Below are 8,616 nucleotides of genomic sequence, written 5' to 3' on the forward strand. Positions count from 1 at the left end.
GAGGGAGTGCGTGGGGAAGAAGAAGATGGCGAGGCTGCCTTCAGTCCAAAAAAAATTAAACAAATGCATGAGGAGATGGAGAGCTTACCTGGCAAAGCTGGAGAGCTAAGAGGGGTAGATGGTAGAGGGAGAGAAGGAGAGGTTAGAGGATTAAACAAGAAGGTTTAAAGGGTACAATAAAGAGTGCTTTATTTTTAGAAATGTTTCTTGCTATTTTTAGTAAATAGGATCGACTAGTAATCAAAGCAATGTGTTTTCAAAAAAGCAAACATAAGTACTTTAAATCATATTCAAGCACACCACCCCCATTTTCAAAATACAGTAAATTATATTGAAGCATGCCATAAAATTTGATTTCATGATCGAATTAAAAATTAAAAACACTTAACCATAAGAAAATTGCACATACCTGGTGATTCTTTGAACTCTTGGGCATATTCTGGAAATAATGAGAAACAAATGTGGGAATCTCATGTTTATAGAGAAAAATTTTCTATTTTAAAAATGTCTCTATGCTCAAAACCCTAAACCTAACCTTGACTTTTATGGTCAAGCATATAATTTCCACCTTTCATTGTTGCATGGCACTTTTCGGGCATCCCCTTTGAAGCTTGCCAAAGTTTTGCATGGGAGGTTCATTCGACACCATGTCTATCTCAATTTCTTCTTCTTATAGTTCCAAGGGCGCTTCCTTTGCTACATTGGATGTATCTTGTACTAGTGGTGGAACCTCTTTTGCCAACTTGGATGTGTCTCCTACTCCTTCACCTAGGCATGATGGTGGACATAGAAGCCCAAGTACTCAAATCCATGGACCTAATATTCCCATTAAAGAGAATGAAATAATAGATATCACCATAAGCATGAGAGGTCAACAAGTGTTATCAGTATGTGGTCCATGTCTAAGTTTATTCAATCGCTCTCTTTGTTTTGTTTTTTGAGCTAGAAATTATTTCTTACAAGGGACATCTAATCTAGATGGATCTCAACAACTATATCGGGTATCACAAAAGGGGAAGCGGAATTCAATCGTGTCTATTGAGCAGAGACTAAAGGCAAGACCAATGAATGTGGACCTCAAAAAGTCTAGCTACACAAGAGGGAGACCTTGCATAATGCTAGACACCGCACATCTGAAAGAGACCTGCAATACTCTTTGTTGTAGCAAAATGTGCCTAGTCACTTTTGGGGTTGCAAAATTAAGGGTGTTACACCAAAATTATGTTGAAATGAATAAAGATGATCAAAATTTTTATTTAGCATGGTCTGTAAGACCTAGGGAAAACAATATTAACAAAATTGTGTTCGAGTACTCATTCAGTTTAAGGATTGTTTGTTGCAAAGCACATAGACTTGCACATTGTCTTGGCAAAGAAGGCTAAAGAGATTGCAGGCCCACCTCTATTTTAAAAAAAATTGTTTGCTTGCAACATTTAATCATTTTCTATATTTGCAGAAAAAGCAATCATAGAGTTGTAAATGCATCCAGAAATGCAAGCTCTAGAAAGGAAGAAGTTAGCAAAGCACCACAAGAAGAGCTACCAACAACCTAATAAGCACATAACCATCATCATTGATGGGATGGATCAAAAGAAGACCAATCTTCCACACTTCAAATGAGTGCCCAAGGATTTGAAAGAGGAGAACTTCATCACATATCACATGGTTGGATGCATGATCTACCCTGGTGAATTAATCCCCAAGGTTTATCTGATGACACCAAATGTAAGAAATGATCCTAATCTCACAGTTTTTGTTCCTAATGATGCATTGAGGAATCTTACACAACCTCTTCCAAAAGTGTTGTATGTCTAACTTGATAACACATCGAGAGAGAACAAGAATCAAGTTGTGTTGGCATACCTTTGCATGCTTGTGGAGAAAGGCATATTTCTTAAAGTGAAATTAGGATTCCTTGTGGTGGGTCACACATACAATCATATTGATCAAATGTTTAGCTAGTTCTCAGTAAAGCTGAGAAGGAAAGAAGCATGGGATGGGGATGCAATGATTGCATTTTACAGAATACATATGTGCCAGAACTGATAATTGCAAACATGGAAAAAAAAAAAGATTTCAGACGCTTTGTGTTTGGTGACAATGAGCGAATTGATCGATGTATTGAGAAGCTCAACGAGTTAATCTTTCGACACCAATTTTGAATGAAGAAAGATCAAGAAGGCATGACGTTGTTGTGGGGGAAGTTCTATTCCACATCACTGACTTGGGTTCCAATCAAAGGATTAAAGTTCTTGAAGTGTGTTCCAAAGCGGGAGTTGTATGTGGCGCCTTACAACCTTTAGAATCAGTGAGGGAGGTGCAACGAGCCATGAAGGAGGGGAGAGATGTAAACCCTATAAGTTCAGTCAATGAGATTAGAGAAACAATCCAACATGCTGCAACGTATTTTGAAGATGTGGTGTGGACATGGTGGAATCCATTCTTTACATCTCAAATACTTATCAATCACCAACTAAATGACCCCCAAGATGTGTCAGATTTTAGTTGGCCACAATGAATTGAACAAGATTTTGTAAATGCGCATATGAATGCTTCTTCAAGTGCGCATTTACATGCACCTTCAAAGAAAAACTATCTTGGGGAGGAGAGAGAAATGTACCTTGGAGCAAGAAAGTCCAAAAAAGCCAGGGAAAGGGTGCAAGGAATGTGGAGTGGTAGCATCAAGGACTTGGCAATGGTATGATGGTTGCTATGCTAGCAACAGATGATCCTAGTGGATTTCCTTTTTGGATTGATAAAGTTGTGAAAGTCGAAAAGGAAGGTTCAAAAACCAAGTCAATAGAGGTGCATTGGTTTTTCACCAAGTTCATGGATGCTTTCACGGGTCGATATAACACAGAGATGGTGGTAACAAGGAAGCGTGGCCAAAGAGGGAAGAGGGCGACAAAGAATTGTCCAAGAATTGATGCTCTACAATTGGATGAGGTAGATATTTTGGTATATGCATTTCAATTAACACAAGCTAGGCATTTGCCAAAGGAGACAATACATAATATCCCAAAAAATTCCAAAGACATTAATCGGAAGCCAAGACACGCCATGCAAAAAAGAGGGTGGTAGCAGTAGCTAAACTTGCCTAAGTTGACTCAGAGAATGTTCTAGTGGACAGCCTAGAGGAGGAAGGATCTTTAACTTCTATAGCACAAAGCTTAGGCTCTAGTGCTTTTGAAGGTGTAGGATCAGAGGATGAGTACTGTTCTTTTTAGGATCAGTGGCATGTATGTTTGTGCAACAATGTGATTTGTACCTTTTTTAGGATTTTGAAATGTGTTATGCTATGGTCCTTTTATGAGCATTGGATGCATAGGCCCTTATTGTATTGGTTTTAAAAAATTAATGTATTTTTTAAAATTTTGGTATTCTAAATGTAGATGTTTGTGCCCGTTTTCCAAAAAAACTTTGTCGGCAAAATTTCAAAAAAGCATGGTTTTTATGTATTTTTTCAAAAACTGTCATGCAAAAAGGCCATCTTTTTCAAATAAACGTAAAATTCACATGAAAAAGATGGAATCTTTCAAAGATTCCCCTGGAGTTCTTTTTGAGGTTACAGTTCTCCAATTAGATGTTACACTATTAAAACATCTTTCAATCCATGAGATGTGTTGATCAATCAAAGTGTGATGCTATAACTATTCTAAGAATTGTCAATTTTGTGAGTGGTGCAAAATTTTCTTCATAGTCTATGCCATATTCTCATGCATAACCTATGGCAATAAGTATGTCCTTGATCTTGCCAATAGTGCCATCTTGATTCTAAAACTATAAGATTCGATACAGACCCAAATTGTGATTCTTAATGAGGGCATCATTCTCATCATCTAACCATTAAGGTACTTGAATTTCTTGATTCATCTATTTTCATTACTTTTTGGAAGAAGCAAGAATGTGGTTGACACCACTTTTATTGGATGCTTGAAATTGTCAAGAATTGGTATCCTCAAGTTCCATAAATTTTAAGATGGGGATTTGATTAAGCTTTATTTTTATTTACGCTACTCTTGAAGATGGGTCAATCATCACATGAATAAAGGTGGGGTCCATCCAATCAACCTCTCACACTGGTTTCCCCTCGTTTAGGTCCTCTAAAATTTGATACTCAGACGAGTCAAATTATAGCACTACCGAGTGAGAAGCTTTGGGGATGGTATTTAATGTGCAAAAACTAAGGCACTATTTACTCGGTAAACACTTTGTATTTTATGTGGATCATCTAGCCTTGCTTTATCTTATCAATGAAACGATCATTCTAAGATGACTTGTTCATTGGATGCTTCTGTTGCAAGCATTTAACTTTAAAATTATTCATTAGGTCCTTTTAAATTAACCAGGTTCACTCAAAATAAATATGTCATCATTTTGCCACCATTAATTATGTGGCTAAGTGGGCAGAAGCTAAGTCACTTATAGACAACTCAACTCGGACAATAGCTAAGTTCATGTATGAGAATATCATCTGCTGATATGGATGCCCTTTGCATCTTATCAGTGGATCAAGGAACACATTTCCTTAATGATGTGATGCAATTACTCAAAAAGGAGTTCAAAATCCTGCATATAGTGTCCACTACTTATTATGCTCATGGTAATGGTGAAGCCAAGTCAACTAATAAGACATTCAAACTCATTCTCACTAAGAAAATATAGTCTGCTAAGGGTGAATTCGATGCCAAGCTACACTCTGCTTTATGGGCTTATTGCACTACCTACAAGGTAACTACAAATCTTACACCCTTCCATATGGCCTTCAACTTAGAGGCAATTGTTCCCTTAGAATTTGTTTTATCGGGCCTTCATGTTGCTATCAAGCATCATTTAGGTGAAATAGAGGCATCAGCTAAACCACTTGGATGAGTTATGCCTATAAGCTACTTGGTCACAGATGTTAATATGGAAGAGAAGGAAGGCCTAGCACAATCGGCATATTGTGCCTAAGCATTTGAAAAAGGGTATGCTTGTGTTACTCTATACTACTAAGTTGGGGCCTATCAAAACCAATTTTTAAGTTTGGTTGGAATGGACCCTACCACTTAGTCAAAGTTTTTGACAATGGGACAATGCAACTCGTAGATTTGGAAGGTAAAGTGTTTTTTAAGTGTACAATGGAAGCAAAGTAAAGCCAGACCCGAGCATCGAGTTCTTAAGACAAACATAACTCAAAAATCGATAACTTGATTCACAATGCCTTGGTAAAAATTTTAGAAGGAAACACATTAATTAGCTGTTTAATTATTGGTGGAACAAATGCATCATATTTTGCCAAATATATGATTAATGTTGAAGGCTTATTAATGCAAATTCACCATGTTCAAGCAAGGGAGTCTCATGCAACCATCGATTTGAAGGAACCGTAGTTGTAGATTTGAATCGACTACATTAGGTTAGGAACTCTACTGATCAACCTCATTTGTAGATTTAGTATACTTCGTCATTGATGTCTTCATCTTCAATAGCCTTCTCTGTGCTTCCACTTGCTATAGCTTTCACATTTTGGTCATCCTCTTTGAGCTCTCTATCTCTTTTATGCCAATCTATTCTCATCATCCAGCCTCTTCACCAGCCATCTTCATTCTCCGTTACTAGTTGCATTATCTTTGTTGTCATGGAGGGAGAGTGCTAAGTCCAACAAAAGAAGAAATGAAGCTCTCACATGTCGTCCCCACACCCGATTGAAGACTTCTCTAGCAATGTCCTTACGAGCATCCTAGAGGGCAACAGTTTTCTAAAGGTCGTACAGCTACTGTGGAAGGAGGTTTATGATGAGGAGCTAGTAAAGGAGAACCTTGACTCTTATAATGAGGATGACTACAGCCTCATTATCAACAAAATGCATGTCAAGATCACCTCAGAGTTGTTGAAGAAGGCCTTTTGGTTGAAGCAATGCTCCACTTTTGTGAAGTTGGCAGACGCCAAACGGTGTGATGCTTACTTTGAAGGAGGAAGCTACTCATTATCACAAGGATATTTGATCAACAAGGCCAAGGATGAGGGCTTGAACACCACCTACGGTATTTTGTCTGAATTCAATGGACTAAAGAAAAGCATACGGTATGTGTCTCAGCAATATGTGGCTCGAGTCATCATTGCTATGGAGGATCGGTTCACAATTTTTGAGAAGGAATTTGAGAACCACTTGCAATCGATGAAGAGAGGCCAAAGCCACTGCAATTTTGGCCCACATCTCCGTATGCTTTACCACTGGTTCATGTCAAGACGTGTGCCTTGGCCAATGGCCATGTGCACTACCTTCTTCAAGCGGAGCTAAGCCATCGGGAACTTAAGAACCTGGCAATTAGAAACAACATTAAGAACAAGGGATAGGTGAGTAGGAGCAAGAGCAGTAGCAGGAGTAGTAGTAGTAGGAAAAGGATGAGGAACATGAGCAAGATTAGAAGGAGCAGGAGTAGTAGTAGGACGAGTACCTCATTGGGCAGCAAGAGGGAGAAAAAAGGCTAGAGGGGAACAATGAGGATTACTAAAAAGCGAGCCATGGGAAGTGAGCCAAGCAATAAAAGCGAGCCACAAAGAACCTGAGCCAGTTAATTACAGCTTGAAATAATGCGATTCCCTTACCTCAATATTGTTGGTTAGTTGTTCCATTGTGATCGTCCCTAGTCTGTGTATCCTCCTTCTTACCTCGATATTGGCATAGTTACGATAGACTTGCATGGTGCAACCTTATTATAGTTTCTCGCTTTCTTTTTGGTTACTGGCTTGATGCCTGTAGATCGTGTTGAGGGGGCTTACATTGTTGCCCAAAGCATTGTTACTCTTTACTTGCAGTTCTTGCCTCATGCTTGGTTGGCCGAAAGCTTCATCTTTGCCTTAGTCTATTTACAGGTGGCTTGCTCCAAAACTGCATGTGTAGGAATTTGGGCAGTCACCTTCGTGAATAATCGACCCTTCATAGCTCTTATCTTGTAGTCTTGTGTAGTTCTCCTAAGTTGTGCGTTGCTTAGCTCCTTCTCAGTTGACCTTGTACTAATGTTTAGCTACAACCACTTGTTGTGGCCCAGGACTTTGCCTCGTAGTTCGCCTCTTATGTACTTACGTTGGAGTTGAAGTTGGCTGGACGGATGTTTACCGTTTGCTCTCAAAATCACATTCTATCATCTTTGGGGCGCACTCTTTTCTTTGGTTATGTCTATTATTGGTTGCTAAGAAGCATGACACACTTGATGCTTTTGTTCTTATGTTGCTGCTCTACTTCACCTTCATGACCCATTCTTTATGCTTAGCTTTGGCGTTTCTATTCATTGCTTTTACAATAGTTCTCTACACACTCATTGAGCCCTTCTTTGGTGGCTTTCTTTCTATTCTAGCTTGTTGTCATCTCGGTCACCTTTTTGTTAGCTTGATTAGATCTTGTTGCCTCCTCTTTGAATCCTGTTGTTGCCTCTTAAATTTACTTTGCTTAGCTTAGATCTCCTTTTACACAATGTTGTTTGTAAAAAATTCATTGCTTTTTGCTAGCACAATTGTTTAAATTAGTTGTATGCACAATATATTTTCACTTATTTAGATATTTAGGGCTTGTAGTTCTTTGTACTTCATTTTATTTATGTAACCTTTTTTTTAAAATATGTAGTTCCTTTTATTTTCTTACCTTTGTTTATATAAGGTTATATACATAGTTTAATCCTATTTATTTACTTTCAAAATTCTTTTTAATTGGGTTGTCCCCTTGCAAGCAAGTTATGTTAACTTTTTAATTGGTTCGATACTTTAAAGTGCAATATCTATCGTTACATAAATTTTCCTCTTTAATATACACTATTCACTTTATATTTTTTACTAGGTATCAACATATATGTATATATATATATATATATATATATATATATATGATCTGATTTCACACTTCTTTATCTCTCTCTCTCTCTCTCTCTGTCCCTCTCTCTCTCTCATTTACTTGTTTATATATTTTTATAACTTGAGTACTTTACTCCATTTTCTTTTTCCTTTATTAAAGTAAGAGCTTTTTTGTATATTAAATCAATTGATTTATTTAACTTTTTCTTCCTTCTTATATAATATTTACTGTAAGTAATTTCTTTATGTTGTTTTAATTGTCTTTTGTCTACCTTGGCCTAGTTTTTTCAAAAGCAATATTTGAATTTATTTCTTAATTATTGTTTAAAGTAATTTTTTTTCTATATAGCTCTTGTAGAAACAATTATGATATAATTTGAGTTGACTAATTCAAATTGATGTTTTCAAAGAGTCAACCTAATTGTTTTTCCTCATTTAATTCTTTGTCAAATTAGTTTATTCAGGTACTTGCTTGATTTAGAAAGTGAGTTAGGTTTTTTACAAGGGAGTGTTTTCCCCCCCTTCAATTTTTCCTTGATTTACTTAATGGTATTACTATTGTATTTTTTTGTTGGTGTGGGATCAACCCCCTTTGTTACCTTCACTTCTATTTATTAGCCTTTAGAACTATATTTTAAGTTCTATTTTAGCTTGGCTATTTTCTTGCTTAATTTCTTTTTATCATAGAATTTCAGAGAGCTTGTTTGAGTTCTTGAAGCGATAACAAGCCAGGGGATACAGGCATTACCTGTCTACCCAAATTCAAATTCATTGTTCTAACAATTG

Source organism: Dipteris shenzhenensis, chromosome 1, assembly GCF_047967505.1.
Source record: "Dipteris shenzhenensis isolate YYH24624 ecotype China chromosome 1, Dip_SZ_1.0, whole genome shotgun sequence".
Lineage (NCBI taxonomy): Eukaryota > Viridiplantae > Streptophyta > Polypodiopsida > Gleicheniales > Dipteridaceae > Dipteris > Dipteris shenzhenensis.